At 47.0% G+C, this 19,743-nt stretch overlaps 2 pseudogenes; one reads left to right on the plus strand and one right to left on the minus strand.

The window, feature by feature from the left end:
• Positions 1 to 18,330, plus strand: part of LOC120957538 (vasorin-like) — a 73,689-nt pseudogene extending 55,359 nt beyond the window's left edge.
• Positions 4,027 to 5,044, minus strand: LOC120957539 (fibrinogen C domain-containing protein 1-like; annotated as a pseudogene).
• Positions 18,331 to 19,743: the final 1,413 nt, after the last annotated feature.

Raw genomic sequence — 19,743 nt, forward strand, 5'->3', positions numbered from 1 at the left:
ATCCACCGACAGCTTCTGTCCGCCCGCTTTTGCAACCGGTGAAAGAAATTCAAATAAACAATGATTCATGAATAATCTACACCCTCGGTGGCGACGATGGTGGTGGTGGCAAAAACGGGGACGAGGCGTGGACCGGAAAAAATGGGAAAAAATAAAACAGACACAAAACAAACTCCCAGCCAAAGGAATGCGGCGAATTCGCAACAGCGGACAAAACGGGGCAGATGCTAGCGCGAAAAGCTCGTCCCGGGTTTTACCCCGAGCATGTAAAATCTGCACACACCTGCACTTTTGCATTTTCCTTCTGCTCCGAAAACAAGACAGTGGGCTGATTATTTGTGTGCTGTGCATCTTTCCGTTTCCGTTGTCTTGCAGGCGCCGGGAAGGGTGGCTGTGGGGGACATGTTTATTTTTTTATATGCTTATTCTTTCCACCTGTGCTGCGGTTGCTGGTGTTGCCCCCCGTCTGGTGGCAACTTTTAAGACAGTCATTTTTTTTTTGTTAGGGCTAGGACCCTCGTGGAATGTGTGCTACTGTTTTGTGTCTGTGTGGTGCACAACTGTAGCTGCAGGTGAAGAAGCACATCCTGAGACGACCGAGTCGTTTACCTGCCGTCATGGCATGCGCTGCAGAACCTGATGCACTAAAGAACACGGCGACCAACAGTAGTTACCATGTAAACGAGGCAAAACGGGGGTGCAAGCGACAGGGGTTCAGAAACGTGACAGAAGCCTTTTATTCTTCCCTTCTGCTTAGCGTTTCATCCCCCGTGCGTTGAACTTCCCTGCCGTCCCCCTTCCCCCTCAGTTTGGCAGTATTTTCGTCACTTTACTTTCGTAGCGGACGGCGTTTTCGGGCTGCCGTTTGGCTGGCGGGTACCTTCCAGGAGACGGCAGGCCGGTAAATGTTGCACCGGATCACCTACGAGCCTCCGGTTCAACCGAACCCTGGCTCGTTGTTCCGTCCTCCCCTCTGGAGACGACAGTTAGTAGTAGCCGCATGCTTTACGACAGCGGCGCTGTGCCAGAAGGAAAATTATTAAAAATTCACTGTAACATTATTTACGTGACGCGGTAGCATCGTCTGGGCCACGGCAACGACGTCCCCAAAATACTTACTCACCTCCCTTCACTCTCTCTCTCTCTCTCTCTCTTTCCCTCTGAGTGCTATTATTGTGAAGCTACTTGGGAAGGTTGGAGCTCCAGTGAACGAGCTTAAAAGCTGCAGATAGTCCCACTGTGACCATTGTGTGTGTGTATGTGTGTGCTTTAATGCTGCAAGTACCTCCCCAACAGAGTTTGGGCTATATATAGTTGTCGGCTGCTGCTCGGAATGGCTCAATCGCCACGCGGACGTGTTGTGGGAAATGGGTGTTACCATTGGTTGCAAAGTTGACTGATTTAAAGCAGCGTTGGGAAATGCGGTCCGTACCACAGCAAAGGGCGCAGATGGAGTTAATCTGTCACTACGGTAACTACCGCGTGTGGATTAAAGTGTCCATTATTTGAATCGTTGGAGCATTGTTGTGGGACATCAAAATGCCTAGTACGACATATTTGCAGGACCTTTTTGGAACATGTTTGAAGGTTGATTTGATGTAATTCATTACAACATTCATTGAAATGTATTTTAAACGACTTCCAGGTAAAGAATTAATTAATTACTTTGTAACAATCACCATTGAATATTAATTCCATAACAAAAAGACACGTTCCTCCACAAGCCGTTGTCATACAGCTTAAACATCTTTATCAATTCATCAAACTCACTTAAATTTTGTAACACATTCAAGCCTCAAACTTGCTTTCATGATCAAATAAGCTTAAAACCTCACAAGTATTCTAATTAAGGAAAAGTTTTACAAAGTCACTGCTCTTATTGATAAATTAGCCGTTATAAAGTGTGTAAGATATTGAAATTAATGTCTAAACTTTTGTCCAAAATCCCCTAATTAAAGTACGCGCAACATCTCAGAACAACGTCACCAAACCGACGGAGTGCAACCAATCTTCCGAACGGTATACCCCCTCCGGGATTGCTTCAAAAAGAAGGAACCCAACATTCCAAAATGTCAAAATGTTACTACTTCCACATCAACGACAGCGCTGGCAAACGGTGGTAGAAGCACTGAAAGAAGAAAGAGAGAGAAAGAAAATAAGAGCTCCACCATTTAAACCGGGCTTTAGCAGAAACAGCTGTTTCTTAGCGAGAGTTAACAGATCCGTCTTCCAGCGTCCTCCAACACCGGTGGTGGTAATCATCCTTCTGCCCCGAGCAAATGGTTTAATCCGATTACGGGTCACACTTGAAAGGGTGGCACCCTTCCATTCCATCTACCTTTTCCTGCTCCACTCCCGGGTGCAATGAGCGAGAAAAACGGTTCAGCGACACCCGCACACGGGGTGGCAGAAAACAAATCTCAGGAAGACATTCTTCCGCACTTTCCCCTTCCGGCTGGACGTGACAGGCACCCAGATGAACATATGTCAAATCGAGTTGTCAGTCAAAGCGGTTGGCGGGCTGCCTAGAACCCGATACCACCGTTTTGAAAATGCGGGTTTTACTCGCTCAGACTGGTAGCGACACTCCAACCCCGAAGCGTGAAGCGCGTCACCAGCGTTGCCTTGAAATGTGTCCCCGTTGTCTTTCTGGTTCCACTGCTTTCATTTCGACCCTGAAGCAGATAAAATTAATTAGTTGAATTTAAATATCTAATCACCGGAATGGATAGCATGCACAGAGCGGGCGGCGTGGTTGAACCACTCTAGAAGCAATGCGCTCTCTATGCTGCTCACTAATGATTTCATTTCTTATTCCTCTTTCCTTCCAGAACCAACCCACCTCGTCCGGTCAATGCTTGAGTGCGAAGATGCAACGGGCAACGGTTTGATTCCGGTGTTGGCGTACAGCGTTACGAAGCGCGTGTTGGACGATGACGATGACGTCCAGTGTCACCGGCAAGTGGCTCGTCGATAGGCTACGAACCACTCGATCCATCAACAGTACGGTTGTGTCCACGAGACGGTAGATTTAATTAGCATTTTTGTACGCAGTTTTCTATCACGTTCGTTACGGTTAAACAGAGAGCGAGAGAAAGAGAGACCGTGCCAGTGCAAACCCCTCCGTGTCTCCGAGTGCAAGGGAAACAGTGCAGACCGCACCGACCAGTGCCCGGTGTCGGAAGCCGAACTCAACCCCAGGGAGGCACCATGGTGCCGCTAAAGGCAAACAGTCGCGTCATCATCTACTCGTCCACGCTCGTGCTGCTGGTGTTTCTGCAGCAGGTGTACACGTTCTGCCCGTCGATATGTACCTGCGAGGGCGACCCGAACGTGCGGACGTGGTGCATCGGGGCCGGGCTGGACGTCGTCCCGATCCAGCTCAATCCGGACGTGCGCTACATCAACCTGACCGCGAACCGGATCACCAACGTGCACTTTACGCTCACCTTCTACTACAAGCTGGAGGTGCTCGATCTGGCCGGCAACCGGATCGAGGCGCTCGGGTCGCGCAACTTCGACACGCAGCAGGCGCTGCGTACGCTCAATCTCAGCGATAATGCGATCGTCTCCATACCGAAGGATGCGTTCCGGGGGTTGCAGCGGCTGCAAACGCTCAAGCTGTGCGGCAATCGCATCGACACGATACACCCGGCCGCCTTTCACGATCTGCGCAATCTGATCGAGCTGGATCTGGAGGGCAACGCGCTGACCAGCCTGGAGCCGAGCACGCTGCGCCACCTGTACTCGCTCGAGGTGCTTTCGTTTCAGAACAACCAGCTGCTCGAGGTGCCGTACGAGCGGAACCTGGAGCATCTGGGGCAGCGGCTGCAGCTGCTCGACCTTTCCGTCAACCTGCTCGAGTACATCGCGAACGATAGCTTCGTGGCGTTGCGGGAGCTGCGTACGCTCCGGCTCGGCGGCAACATACTGACCGAGCTGGACTATGGGGCGTTCCACGGGCTCAGCGGACTGAAGGCGCTCGACATCGTTGACAATAATCTTACAGTAAGTGTGTCCGTCAAAATGATTCCGATTTTGTTGAAACATGTTGAAAGTTCAAGCAGCATACGAAGGCACATGGTTGTATAAATGTTTATTTCACAAAAAATAATTCATCTCCTAAGTTTCACGAATCATCATTCTTGAGTACGCCAAACCTAAAGTGAAATTTTGGTAATAATACCAAACAATTGCTCTCGAATCCTTTTCGTTCATGTACACACTATTAAGATTAGAACAGTGACAATGCTTGCACCACCAAGCACCACTATAATCGATTGCACAGTTTGAATCCGCTTTGGCATCATTGTCTTGATCCAGCGTTGTAAACTTCATCCCCCTGTGATACACCAACGAATCGCTAGCCGTTCCCGAGTAATCTTCCAGCTTCTTCAGCGGGGTACTGGTCCTTCCCACTGCCAATCTCGAACTGTCTGTACCGTGCGTACACGTAATTGCCAGCGAAATCTTCCAGCTCCACCAGCAGCTCGTGCGATCGAGCCTACGTCAGACGATGCACGCGCTCCAAACCGAGCCAAAACTCACCCACCACGCTTCCGAACCCGTTCACGTACTCACTCCAGCCGCGCTGAAAGTTTAACAGCCCATCGTACCGCTGCTGCATCACCAACCAACCACCTCCAAAGCGGCTCTGCTCGCAGTACCCATCGAACGCGGTTTCGTTTTCGAACGGCTGTATCAGATACCTGCCCGATATCCTTGGCAACGCTTCCTTGCACGATCGTACGGGAGTAGACGACTGGTAGGTGGTCTGCACAGTGGGCTGGGCCGTACATGTTGTCTGCTGGGCAAGCATTCTACCCGACTGCTCCTGGAGTGTGGTTAGATTGTGTCCAATCTTTTCACTCATCCCCTGGACGGTTGAATCCACCTCGAGCGGCTTGTTCTGGAGATAGTCTAACTGCGCGGCGAACATTTCGTTGCCAAAGCCAGGCAGTGCTGCCCGTGTATTGTTTTCTTTAGCAGTACTGACTGCTGGCGTCAGCAGCTAGCACAAACTGAAGAGCAAAATCGTACACCAAGCAGTCATGATGAGCGAAGAAATAGTCCTAAAGATTGAGGTAGAATAATTGCAAATTCTTCTTTAAAAGACGACTTCGCTACGGCGTTATCAATTTCTGGCATACAGTGGCGCACGGAATCGATGGCACAGCTGCACCAAACCGAATGTTTCGAGCCATTTTTACTCCATTTAATATTTATGCTAATGGAATGATTAATTCTTCATTCATTGAACGTACAATTGATGTTATGCCTACGGACATAGAAGAATCTACCATAGTTGAAGTTATAATAAAGGTTTTCATTATCACGAAGAGTCACACAAGCCATCCGAGGTTTTCAAATAAATAGTCAAATCCTGAAATGTTCGATAGGGTGTTCCATACAACTCCTAAGAAAAATCAAAATACAATACAGGATATTGACTAAGGTCATATACTCAGTTCATACATCGATATACATGAGCAAATATGAAGAAGATGTGGAAAGAGCTAGGTAATTTCTGAACTCTTATTCTACTTTTACATGTCAAACATTTGCTTTCTTTTATTTACATTGATGAACTCCCAGATTAAATTTCAAGTATTCACTTTTTCTCGTATTTTTAATAAGCATTTTAATAAATATTTTATTTATTTGGGGATCATTCAATCAAAAAGAGCTATTTCTTCAAATGTTTGTTAAAAAAAGCAAATCGTACATATTCAATTAAGGTATGATGCATTAAAAATATTTTGAATCAAGTAAATTTTTTAAGTCACTGTTTAATTAAAAGCGTTTCAATTGACCCAAACATTGAACTTCTGTTTGCGCTGATAATACAGGGGTTTCCAAGTCAATTTCGAATGTATACATTGTTATTCATCGCATGCAAAATGTTGTTCCACATTGTGGTGTGTTGTTGGTTCGGTCTGGTTCGCGACGTCGGCCTGGGGCTGTGCTGAATTAGCACTTCGCGATTTGTGCGGTAAGTTTTCGAACTTGACCTTGTTGCATAACAATCGAAGTGATCGACGATTTGATACGTGATGAACGGACTTCAGGTCGAACCGTGGGAATTTTCAACGTTATACCACCTAGTATACGTGAACCTTTCGGATAGAAGTCCTTTTGCTGACCGACCAACTGATACACGGTACGTTTGTTGGAGACAGTAAAGCCTTACCTTGGGTAGCGGGACAATACTTCTCATAAATGAGTTGAAGGGATAAGATGTTCTATCCTATGTACGATCAGAACTGACCTTCTGTCCGTTCTGGAAGCTTTATTTATACTCCCATCTTACGAAAGTTAGCGCACATTTTTCAACCAGAAGTTTATGCGCGTAACTTTCTCATTCGCAACTTGACGCGCTTTGACGAACGAATGTTTGTCAAGTGGCTCGCATTCCTGGTGGGCTTTTACACTTTCAATGTTTTACTTAAGGTCTAATGTGTTTGTTATGCTAATTTCTCTTTCTTATTTATGACCTACTCTTTAGGCCTTCCTTTTTGTATAGCATGATTTTCAACACGACTAAAGCTGAATGGAGTTTGACAGTTCTTTGTTATGTGTTGAAAATCATGTGTTAAAATTGAAATTTCATTTTGAAACAAATAAACCATTTGATAGCTGTTGAAAAGCATCTTGAATGCGGTGAATAACAATGTTTATATTCGAAATTGACTTGGAAAACCCTGTAAGTCGTTGGCGTAGTCAAGCGATCGAGATTTTGATGTCCTTCCCATCAAGACAAAATCAAAACCTGAAAATCACTAAAATTTGATGTTAATATTTTCTAACGAAGTGCACATTTTCACAAAAACACACATACACACAGGCATAACATTTTCCCCCTTGTGTATGAAGGTAAACATTGCACTACGGCGCTACTACTTTGTCCTATTGTCCGTGCACCGCACCGTATCGACACGACATAATGCCCCGCAGTTGCCCGACGGTCGCCTTTGAACCTCCGTTCTTCTCCATCGAAACCATTCGCTCTAACACCACATTATGGTCAATTCCATTGAAATGGCCTTGTCCTTCGTTCCGTTCCCCTTCGTGAATAGGGGACAAACAACAAAATCACCATAAACTCGCCTTCATCCGCAAAATCCATTCCACATGATCCACCCGCGGAAACCGCGTTAGTTTGGTCCATCCCTCCCCTTACGCTCCTACAACACACGCGCATCCGATCACCTTTTCCCCGCAGCGTTCAAAACCCAACCCAGTGCAACAATAAAGCACAAAGAGCGCGCACAAGAACCGCTCTCTCTCTCTCTCTGGCGCTCTCGCGCACAACATAAAATATGCAAACTCATACAATTTACATAAATCATTCTCGAATAATTACTCCGCAACCGGAGCAAACGGTCAATGGCCGGAAGGCTAGTTGTCTACCCCCGTCGCCGCCATCTAGTGCTGCCATCCCGATCCGATCCGTGCGTTGAGGATGTTGATGATGACGATGATGTTGTTGTCTGCAAAGGAGGGCCCGGAAATCTGCACCCGGAACCGGGGCAACACTATCCCGTGTGTGCGTTCGTGTGTCCCGGCCGCACAAGAGAACAGAAACAATACATTTGCTGCCAAAGTCATCGCGTCGTATCGACTGGCCGGGGTTAGTAAGGGGTAATGTGTGTGACCTGGCGTGTTTGTGCAACCCACGGACACAACATCGGCTGGCTTTATCGGTGCGGCCAGCGCGAGCGCGTTATAGTCCGAGACCGTTCGCGCGCATACATTTTGTTCGGCCGCAGTGCCATTCCAGTGCACGGTGCCGTTGCCGCCGGACTGAATGTTTAATTAATTAATAATTTATAGAATGAGTGATTTCACTGGCGGGCATCCCACAGCGACAATCGCGCCATTTGTGCCATTCGTATGCTGCTGCATCCTTTGCATCCCGATTTCACCACAACCATATCTGACCCCACACACACACACACCAACCGTTGCTTTTCTCCACCTTCACAGGTTGTGCCAACACTGCAATTATCAAAATTGTGTAATTTAACGTATTTATCGCTGAGCGGAAACTACTTCGAAAGTCTGCCGGCGGTCGCATTTCTGAACCTGTTCCAGCTGCAGCAGCTCCACCTCGACCGGCTCGATCGGCTGCAGCGCATCGATGCGAGGTAAGTAGCAGTGTGTGTGTCCGTGAACTGGCGTATGATTTCAGCACAAATGAAGATGTGTAACCCTTTCTGGTTCGAAACGGGGGGGTTTGAATTTTAATTACATTCTCATACACTCGCACAGGAACTGCAACTGCCGGGAGGGGGCGTTTGTGGGTCGCATTATCATGACCACAGTACGCTCGGTTGGGGACACGGGCCCTCCATCAAGGGCCTTGCTATACACCAAAGTCACTTTCATTAAATTACAACTCATCCACACACACATACATACAAAGGGGAAAGAACCGAAAGCCGTCAAGATGCCCCTGTCGCTCACAACGCAATTTCGCTTCCCGGGAGGCAAAAGTGGGAAGATTTTAATCTCCACTGTCACACGCTGACGTTGATGAGTGGATGTGTTCTGTGCCCCAGCACCGGCATGTAACTACTCCCCAAAAACCGGAGCAGTACGGAACGTAATGGGTACAAAAAAGGCGCATCGTACACGTACGCATCGTACTCCTACTATCTGGTGTGCGGTGGCCATATTGTTAGGACAGTCCTTTCTCTTTGTGTCTCCGGGGGGGAGGGAACGAGGCCACCCCGGGGGCGCTACGATAAGCAACAGTGCTGCCATATAACAGTGTTGGCCACGGCACACACAGATTGAGGTGTTTTGTCCGGAAGCGTAGCGTAAGCGCGCCTGTGTCATCGTTCGTGTTTTGCTTTATCTGCAGCCGAGCAGGCTCTCCGGCCGTATCGATCCACAGCCGTGGCCACAAAAGGAGCCGATTTTTTTTTTTTTTTTGTTTTTTAAGACTAATGCAGATTTTTTGTGTGTTGCGAAAAAGCCTTGAAGCATGGATGACACTAGGATGATTAATTATCGTCTATCGTCCGCACGGTCGCGGAGACTCACACATCCATTCGACTCATTAAAAATTAATTTAGCAGAGCTTTTCAAAAGCACAGCTTATGGGACCTCTTCAAATAGACTGTTTTTTGTTATTGTTAGCAATATGTTTACGGGAGTATTTGCTTCAATCTTACACACAAGTGTTCCTCGCGGCTATTTCCCCAAACATCCAGAGAAGAGAACTTCATCCCGGGGACATGGCTATCAGAGAGTAAGTGAACGTTACCTTACATTGTACTAAATCCTGGATCCAGTGGACACTATTTAAGCACCATCATCATCTCCCATCCCCTTTTGGAGTTCAGCGTCAGTTAGAGGGTGCCGTAAGCGCCAAACCTGCTCTACGGAAGCAGCCGTACCGTCCAGGCCTAGCTGTGACACGTTTGGCTGCTGTAAAAGTAACAGCTTGGCCGGTCGACAGCGAGGAATGAGTGTCTAACGAGAAGGACTAGAGCTTCCAGACAACGGGCGAGCAACTACACTGGACATATGCGAGAGAACATTCTTGTTTTCTGTACCTATGTGTCTGTGTTAGGAGTTTTAAAATGATAACGTTCCTCTGGAGGAGCTGGAGTTAATCTTCAAGGTTTTTTGTAAACAGTGGGATTCACTCGTTCATTGATCGATCAATGTTTTGCCTTAGGGATATTGTAAATGAATAACAAACATTCATCAAATGTATAACGATGGATTGGATGCTTGCATGCTCATGCACGCATCTTGAACCATTGGGAATGATGTACTCGTACACGAAAACACAATTCCATCTTTATCTTTTGACGTAAAACTCAACCCAAAGTGTTTCTTTGTACAGCAACGGAGAAACTTTTGCGCACATTTTGTGGAAAGCCACAACCGCCGGAGTTCTATCATGTCCAACGTTCTGGATAGTGATTAGATCCCGAGATGGACATCCCCCTTTTCTGCGTCACGTTAGCAGTTCCAATCGTACATCTTCATTTGTGTCAGAGCTGGTCGGCTTCGGCTGTTTCCCTCTCGCCCGCACGGGTGTGGGAACGATAAATCACCTTCCCACTAGCACTAACTCCCTGCTTCTTTCTCATTCTCCCACCCAAACCAGAGCGTTCGTGGACAATGCGGCCCTGCGGATTCTCACCCTGGACGATAATCCATCATTTGCGAGCTTACCGCTGCGACTGTTTCACAGCAACCCGAACCTGGCCGAGATTTCGATGCGCCGCAACGCGCTGATCCGGCTCGACGCCGTACACTTCCCGCTCGACCGGCTGCACCGGCTCGAGCTCGGGGGCAATCCGCTCGTGTGCAACTGCTCCCTGCTGTGGCTGTGGCGGCTTACGACCGGCTACGGTCTACACGAGGCCGGCGACTTTCGGCTGATTGTGCCGGCGGCGGCAGCGGCCGCAGCACTCATTACCGCCGCCCAGCCGGAGGAGCAGCAGGAGCAGGCGGAGAATCTGCTGCCGCCACGATCACACCACGGCCCGCTGTACGTCGATCGGGACGAGATCGGGTGCGATCGGGTGGAGGATGGCCGGCGGACGCGCCATCTGCTGCGCGCGATGACCGAAAGCGACATCGACTGTCCAACCCATCTGGTGACGGTGATTAGTGCGGTGCTGAGCATTCTGCTCGTGCTGGCGACCGGGGCCAGCGTGTTGTACGTGTTGCGGTTGTCGAAGCGCCGCAAGCAGCTGCTCGCCGATGAGGACGATCCGCGGCGCCGGTCCGGCGTTACGGAGCTGATCGTACCGCAGAAGGTGGACAAGCTGGAGCTGGAGCGCTACCTAGCCCAGCAGCAGTCGCTGGTGCACGAGTACCGTACGCTGCGGGCACCCTGGGAGCTTCCACTGCCGGTAAAGGAGGACCTGAAGTACGGGAGTGTGGCGGCAACCGGTCGCGATCTGAGCGGTGCGAATAGTGGGCACTCTACCACGGACCACTACGAAACGCTCGACTACTACCAGCATCAACACCAACAGCAGCAGCAGCAACAGCAGCAGCAGCAGCAGCAAAAGCGAACCACTCTCTCCCGTCCACACATCGTTTTCGTATGACTCTAGACCGGCCGACGTCACCGGGGCTACTGCACAGGGCGAAGAAGTACCAGCAGCGTCACGCCACTGCTGGAGTTCGAGAGCGCCGTCTGAAATTCCCTCATCCGGTAAGTAAGGCGGACTACTAAATGGGAGCAATTTTGGGACAAATAGAAGAGTGTTGCGGTCTCGTAGTACAGTCGTCAACTCGTAAGACTTAACAACATGCCCGTCATGGGTTCAAACCCCAAATGGACCGTGCCGCCATACGTAGGATTGACTATTCTGCTATGGGGGGAAATCAATTAGTCACTGAAAGCCAAAGCCCACTAGTGGTACAGGCAGGCCTTGATCGACAACGGTTGTTGAGCCAAAGAAGAAGAAGAAGAAGAGTGTTGCATCATTTGGACTGGCCTGAAAAGAAATTCTTGACAAACAGAGACAAGAGTTGTTATTGGTTTATGTCAGGAATCGAACGTAGAACTTTTGAGGTATAATAACGTCAACTTACCTACGACACTAAGGATTCACACGCATTTGAGTGCGTTAGTCTCCTATTTAATCCACACCCATTTATTGCTTTTGTTCATCTTGAAACTGACCATTACCTCCAGACCGTTACCTGTATTTTACGAATCAAATGTTCACATTAACTAAATCGCGTTGTTAACGAAATGTTAAGCCCCAAAACCATTGTCGATCATCTTTCGTACCGGGTTGCTGAATCACCGCCTTTGAGCAAACGGGCGCTTTATGACAGCCGTGAAAATGGACCGAAACCATTGTCACATACTTAAGCCATACCCAGGCCGTCCGTCATCACGACCTTTTGCAGACTGACCGAGTGTGGCTGGGGAGAGATGAATAGCATATTTGCGTGGACTGAACGTAGCATTCCAGGCGTAACAAGAAGCACAAAATACAACCCCACATATTGCACGCTCGTTTTGAGTTATTGTGATGGAATTGAGCTGCGAGCGGTCGTGCGTTGATGGAAGAGGGAAAAGCTCAAAACCCCCGGAACTCAAGCTTTAGCTCAAGCTGGTGACTTTCACCGAGAGCCTCAACCTCAAACGACACACGCACACCGCCTAATAAGTAGTAGCTTCGGACGATAAATCTTCCGACAAATGGACCCAACCGAGGATGACTGTCCTCTCAGCTCGGCGTCGTTGGGTGCGCACCGTCGTTTGTCCCCGGTGCCACCCCAATCCCAGTCCCGGATCTTATTGCCCCGCTACATCTTAATAAATATGTAACGACTTAGATGTATCTTTTATTTACTCTCGCTTTCGCATTTTCACGTTTGTCACGTCTTTTCTTTTCAACACGGGCCCCCCCGTGATGGGAGGGAGTTGAACTGGCCACCTGTGTGCTCCAAGAAAAAGCGACAAAAACCAGCAGGACGATGGCAAAAGATTACCGCATGCGACGAAACGGTGCGTTGCTTTATTATGAAGAACTACGGCGGTGCAGGAAATGAATGCGAACGGAAATTTGTTTCATCGCCACCTTACGGCTCGTTTACAACGGTACCGAAACCGTCCCATTTTACCCCAGGTGATTGAATCTTTACGTCCGGTGGGGGGGAGTCATTTTTTGCTTCCTTTCTTTCTTTCCCGACCCGAAGTTAAAGCTTAACATTATGGGGGTATGGTTAGAAAAGGAAAACCCAATGCTCGGTACAAAAAAAAAGAAGGATCTCGCCTTTATACTACCAAATTGAAAAGCATTTCTTTTCTGTTTCGGAGCCCTCCCACAGCCGTGTATTGCTTCCGGATTTTTGCACAATTTTTTTTGCTATGTAGTGCTGTGCGCAATAGAGGCCTTAGAAAACTTCCCCAACAGCAGGGCACCCGGAAGAAAGCAAAAAAAAAGAACGGCACAGGAAAAATCTCTGAGCCTTATTTGAATGGAAAGTAATTTATACAGATGCTCACCGGCTCAAACGGGCAAAACTTCATTTGCAGCTCGCCTTTGTTAGCCCCTTGCTGGACTAGTAGGGGAGAGGGTGGAAGGATAATCTTTTGATTTGTGGTTTGTTAAGCCACGGTTGCGGAAGTTAGTTGGCTTCCTCCGGATCTTCGCGGGATTCAGTGGCGAAAGTTTTCTGCCACTGAAAATGAAATATTTCCTCCTATTGCAACGGACAGCGAAATAGAGCGATAAAATCATAATAAACATAATGAGTGGCGCTTGGAAACGATTCCTCGGATACCTGCAATTCCTGGTAAAGTGTTTATGATGTTCGCACTAAACCGCCCAACAACCATAATCACAAAATAATCAGCACTTATCTCTGGGCCCCCTCTTCACCTATAATTGTCTGGCCCCGTAGTGGGCAGCAAAGAACAACGGCCGCGTGTAACAACAGTCGAGCAGTCATTAGAAGATCATCTTGGCGTTGCGAAAACTTCGCCGGAATTGGCTCAACCACGCGCAGCCCATCTGTGGCAGCCTATTGCGCAAATTAGTATCGCTCTAATTCAATAACACATCATCGACACCCAGCGCCGACCCCGGAAAGAGCCGAGGGAGAAACCTTAACCCCACAGCATCCAAACGTACACACCCAACCTTTGGAACACCTCCTGCTGCTTGTTCTCTCATACAATCGGGCTCCGCTCGGTAACGCGTGCAGCACACGTGCGAGCTGATCGTACTGCGAGCTCATTAGGGACGCACGAGCACGAGGGAACGGAAAGAAAGGCGAAATTCGCATTTCCTCCGTTACCAGGGCATAGCTTTCATCTGGGCCCCTATCGTGGGCTACATCACCGTGGCGATGGGTGAATCGATATTACCCGGAAGAGGCTCCAAAAATGGCGCAGCATCCAGAATTGGATCCGTCCAGGAGTCGAGGTAGGGGAGCAAATGGGGAATTGATTTGGGCCCATTGGAGCAAACCTACTCTACTGTCCGTCTTTGTTTCTATCGGGTGTTGTCTATCCGGGGAGGGATTCTTTTTTTCTTCGTTTCTTCGCTGTTGTTCCACTTCGATTCTTTACCTTTCGACCTGGGCACGTTTGTCTTCTCGCATTTTTTTGAAGGGTGAGAGGGCCAGTCCTAGCGCAAAACGGTTCATTCGGTTGGAAAAGACATCGTTTGAATTATTTATCATTTGCCCATTGCCGATTGCCGGTCCGCTGGGCTGATGAAGCCTACGCAAGGTTTTTCGGGGGGAGACTTCCGATTTTTTTGTTCCTTTTTCCTTCTTGGTTCCTTTCATCAGAAAACTGTCCCTCTCCCCATAGTCCCGACTTGCGCGACGGGAAATGAACGGACAAGCAGCCATCCCTGAACGATACGGCTGATAGGCGTAGTTGCGTAGCGCGGGCAGCTCGATAAGACCGATGCCCATTTCCTGTCAATCGGTTGGCGTAAAAACGGCCGGAAACGGGACAGCATTGCACCATCGTTTCTGCTCAATGGCGTTTGGCGTAACAGCATATGGGAGGCAAACAAAAATCCCCCACCCCGAAGAAGCTGGGCATTAGGAATTAGCTCAGCACTTCCCGGAGGGCTTCCGGGTTGCGCACCGTTAAGTAATGCTTTATGAAATAAATCTTCCCCATCGTTCGGATGGGTAATAAATAATGGGCTGCCGTTTTTTTCCCCAACTACAAGAAACAACAACGCAGGAAGTGCAGAAAGCTTTTCGCGGTGCTGCTTCGTATGATGCTAACTGGGTCATATCGGAGAAGAAAAAACCAGTAGAGTTGTTGCTAAAATAAACCGGAAGCTTTTTTTTGGCCCAATAAGCAAAGAAATAATTTAGCAAAAATGAGGATCGAATTCGTCTCGGTAAAAGCTGCTTACTTTCAGAACACTTTCTCATTAAAATGCGTTGCTTTGGATGTTTGGATCCCCGTACAAAAGGAACCTTTTCGTTTGGGGCTACGTTTTCTTACCCCCCCAAAAACCAATCCCTAAACAAAACGGGACAGGACAAAGTTTTCATAATGAAAATTTAATGCCCGCCCGATTGAACCCCGTTTTGCAAGTACGGTTCACGGTGTTCGCCTGCGCGGGACACGGGCGAGTAAATGAAATGGCGATTTACCAGCATTTCCTGGACATTCGATTTCTTTCCTACCCCGCCTCCCAAGAAACAAGCGCAAAAAGCACACCAAACGACCGACTGAAACTAAAACAACGCTCCTCAGAACCCGCAAATGGTCCAATATTGACTTACGGCCACACCGATCGATTGCGGAGCGCCTTTGATTCACGCCAAACGATTCGGTTCGGACGATCTTTGCCGTCGACGAACAGCAAAAAAACAATTCGGTTGACGTTTCGGTTTGCGGCAACGAATTTCATTGCCACTGTGTGTGTATGTGTGTATTGAAAAAAGCGGCGAAAGAAAAAGCGCTGATGAAGAAGAAATTGAACAAACGAGCTGCTGCTGCTGCTGCTCATTCCACTACAAGACAACGGCAAACAGGAGGCAAAATCCCTTCACCAGTTAAAGGCCACCGGGAAAAGGGTGGTAACACCTGGGCAACGGCAAAAAAGCTTTGCCGAATCTCTTGCCACCGCCTTGCCGACGATGAAAACACGGAGCCAGAACGGAGAGAATGATAATTTAATTTCGATTTAGCATTCACTCCACCGCTCCACCATGCCCAGAGTGGGGAAGTGGAAAATATGCACACACACAAACACACAAACCGAAAGAGAAAAAACCCTTTCTGGTCGAAAACGGCAAAGGATAACGGCACCCTCTTTTTGCTACATTTTTCTGCTTTCTGGCGGATGCTGTTCTGTCGTGCACCAGCTGTTACTGCAGTGCTTCGTTGGATGTGTCGATGTTCTTCCGGGGGATTTTTGTGTTCACTCTCTCTCTCTCCTGCTGTCCCCGGGTCTTCCGGTTTCGCACCGCAACCGATGAATGACGGTTGGGTCCGACTTTAATTTAGAGCCATTTTTCATGCAATTGCTCGAATCGGAGCTCATTGTTATCGCTGTTTATTTGCAAAAGATTCGATTGCAGATACACCAAAGAAGGGAAAATGTGGAAAACAAATTTAATGAGTACAAGAATATCCCTTTCCATATGCTAAGCTGCTTTCGTCTCTGTTGGAGCCAATCGGAACCATTATGCGCCTTATGCTTACTGTAGCTTCCTCGTGGAAGAGACCGAAATCCTGCCAATCAACCCAAACGACAACCAAAAAAAAAGACTCGGTCGTCTCCTAATAATACCTACGTGTAAGCCCACATGCACACCGTAATCTCTATTTAATGAAAATTTTCCCGTTCATTTTCTTCCCCCTTCGTTTCATGTCATGATGTCTGCATTGCCAATCATCATCGCGCGCAACCCCCGCAGCCGATCGAAATCTCCGGAAGCGCTGCATGGTAAGTCTGCCCGAAACTGAGCGCGCGCGCTCGCCCGCACACAACCGTTACGCGCTTCGGAATTCGGAAACAATCCGCGGAGGCAAACCCCAACCTTTTTCACCTTTTCATGGACACAACCAAAGATATACACACGCACACCCATATACGTACACAAGTGGATTATGCTTTTTGGCTGGAAAATGGTCGTGGGCAGCAGGCAAACAGCTAAAGCAACGATGATTTGCATTGGAAATGCACAAAGAAAGCAACAACCCAAAGCAACAAAAAAAAACAACGGAACATAGAAAAGAAAAACCATAAAAAGGATAATCCTTCAAACACCAGACAGAATAGCAGCACAGAGATGAAATAAAACAGCAAACGCACAACCGCGTCTTGTGAGTGGGGATGGGGATGGCACAACAGTAAGGGTGGGAAGCATAGGAATGGAATCGCCAGCGGGAGGGGGGATACTGAAATGAAGATTGAAGTGCGGTGACAGGTGACGTCAGAGAAAACGATGATGGCCGGTGAGTAATACAAAAAAACTGGGAATCGTTTCCGAGGAGGGGTGTGGTAACCCAGCGGTGGTGTTCCCGAGGACCGACGGCCTTAGGTTTAGGTTATGCAAAAATGTGTAAATTAAATGTAGCGAAGATGCGAAAGCGAAGCGAGCACAGCAAGGAAACTGTGGTGGGATAAAATGGAGCGAAGAAAACATTATATTAATGATTATAGCAGTGGCAGTGGCAGCAGTACCAGGCAACACGCGAAAGGCGGTAGATTAAGACGGGAAATGAAACTTCACGTGAATACCTTTTTTCTGTCCTTTTTTTGTATGTTTTTTGGACAATTTGTTATTTTTTAAACTGACAGACAGATTTTTAATAGCCCAAAAAAATAACAAATAATATCAGTTGAAGTATTTAAAAAAGGTAATTGTTTTCTTTACCCTACGGTAATCTTGGCTTTCTTTTGTAAAAACTAAAAACTGTCTAACGCTGGAATTGTGTTGTTGCTCGCTCATTGAAAGAACTTGCGAAATAGTGATAAGCGTTGCAGAAAGATTTATACCACTTACCGCATAAATGTACACATGCTAATACGTGATACGCAAACGGGCTTCTGAAAACAAAGGGGATAGGACGGAATTGAACAACAAGCACTGGCAGCACAGACAGCACACACGAAGACGTATAACAAATTGTGAATTTATACGAGGGGATTTGTATAGTATATATCTAGACGTGCAAGAAGCGATTTGTTTTGTACTCGATTGCAGTCCTTCGCTAAGAGAAGAGCGCCCACATGGTTTTTTTTTTGTATAAGTAAAGCACACAAACATACACACACACAAAATACCTTCACACCGAGTGATACACACTTAAACATTTATGAAAATGAGAAGAGAAATGAAGTAGAAGAAGAAAAATTATGAAAAAGCAAACATTTACACAAAAACACACAAGTATAGAATAGAAGAGAAGAAAAAACACAAGACGCGCTAACAAGTATCGTGAGAATTGACAAAAAGCAATAAACGTTTTACAAAACAAAAGAGTAAACATTAAAAAAGAAACGCTAGTACGATGAGGAAACTGGATGGAGAAAGCGAGAAACAAACATATGTGAACCCGAACATAGAGATCTATAGAGTGTGTCCGATGAGTGTTAAGCGTAGCATAGGGAAAACCAAAAACAAACAAAAACAAGCGAACGAATCGCATGTAATGGCAGCAAAAACAAGAAAAAAACACAAAACAGATAACACTACACAAATTATCTAAAAGCTGAAACTATTTATAAAACACTCTAAATAATCATTACGACACAACAGACAACACAATAAACAAAAGATAACGAGCAAAAACAAATCGTAAAGATAGGATTGTGCAATGGATAATTCAGAGAGAGAGAGAGCGCGAAACAAAAGTAAACAAACAAACGAAAAACAGCAAAAAAAAAATTTGGTTGCCGCGTTTGCTGGCGTGTGCTTGCAGGAACACATTAATCGTGCCAAAAAGGTAAACAAAAACGTGAAAAAAGAAGGAAAATGCACCTTCGGTTTGGCACTTTGTAAAGTAAAGCATGCACAAGGCACACATGGCGAAAGCGAAACAAACCATTCCCGAAACGGCACCGGCTCTGTTGGTAAGCGATTGTGGAATGGTTATTTAGCTAAATTTTATATTTTTCATACAAAGTAGGGCAAAGAAGAAGAAGAACAACAACAACAAACACAGGGGGTAACAATGAGAAAAGGCAAACGAATACAAATGGCACGCCGCAACAGGACGAAACACGAAAAAGCGCCCCCAACATCATAAACAAAAGCGAAAAACAACACCAGCTCTGTAAGGACGGCAGAAGTTAAGTTGCAAATAAACAGAAAAAATGTATCAAATAATTAAAAACAAAAAAATACTCACCATTTACCCACCATCCATTATTGCGTTATTGAAATATCCGAAAGAAAGGAAGATATAAAGCAGTATTGTTCCCAGTTTCGATTGAAATAAAACACAAAATCCGAATCGTACTTATAATAAATAATCGCCCTCTTGCACCCAGCACGGGGTATTCGTTTCTTTTAGGTGCCTTTGTTTGCACTGCACTGTTTGCTGGCGCGGGCAATATCATCATCGATCCCTGGAAGCGCACGATTTATTAGCTCATAAAATCGAAGGTGCTTAATCGCATTATGGTTGTTCATTGGATGCGGGCCCGCCAGCGAGCTAGCAAAAATGCATTACCGCGCGCCCAAGTGCAGTGTTAAAATGTTGATTTTATATCCGTTTTTTTTTATTATTTTATTATCATATCGCTTTCTCTGTACTCTCTCTTTCTCTCTGCCTCGTGTGCGCCCCGCACACGCACAGTGGACGAATGCCGTTCGTTTGTGAAATTGATTACAATTTAAATTCACTGTTCAGTAGCTTGCGCAAATATGTTTTATTTTCCCCCACCGGTGGGGGCACAAACGAGTCGCAACCACTCATAAAAAGTCAGGCACTGTCCCAGTGCCGTACAATTGAAAGAAAATAAACGGGGTAGCTTTACCATGCGTAATCCTCCGGCATGATCCATCGATCATTATTACTCCAGCCAGCCGGGAATGAAGCTGGAATTTCATTACCTCGTTCACCCTTTCGCCAAACGGCATACCCTGGATAGACCCAACTCGAAGCTCTATTTACACTTTTTATACTCTGTGCTCAATGGAATATCAATTTTTCGACTTCGGGCTGGTTGGAGGCTTTTTCCCGTTCATTTTCTTCATATTTCGTTTGCGCCATATTCGCTCGAGCCTCGATTGCTCGCGTAATCACGTAATGTT

This window comes from Anopheles coluzzii, chromosome 3, assembly GCF_943734685.1.
Source record: "Anopheles coluzzii chromosome 3, AcolN3, whole genome shotgun sequence".
NCBI classification, from domain to species: Eukaryota; Metazoa; Arthropoda; class Insecta; order Diptera; family Culicidae; genus Anopheles; species Anopheles coluzzii.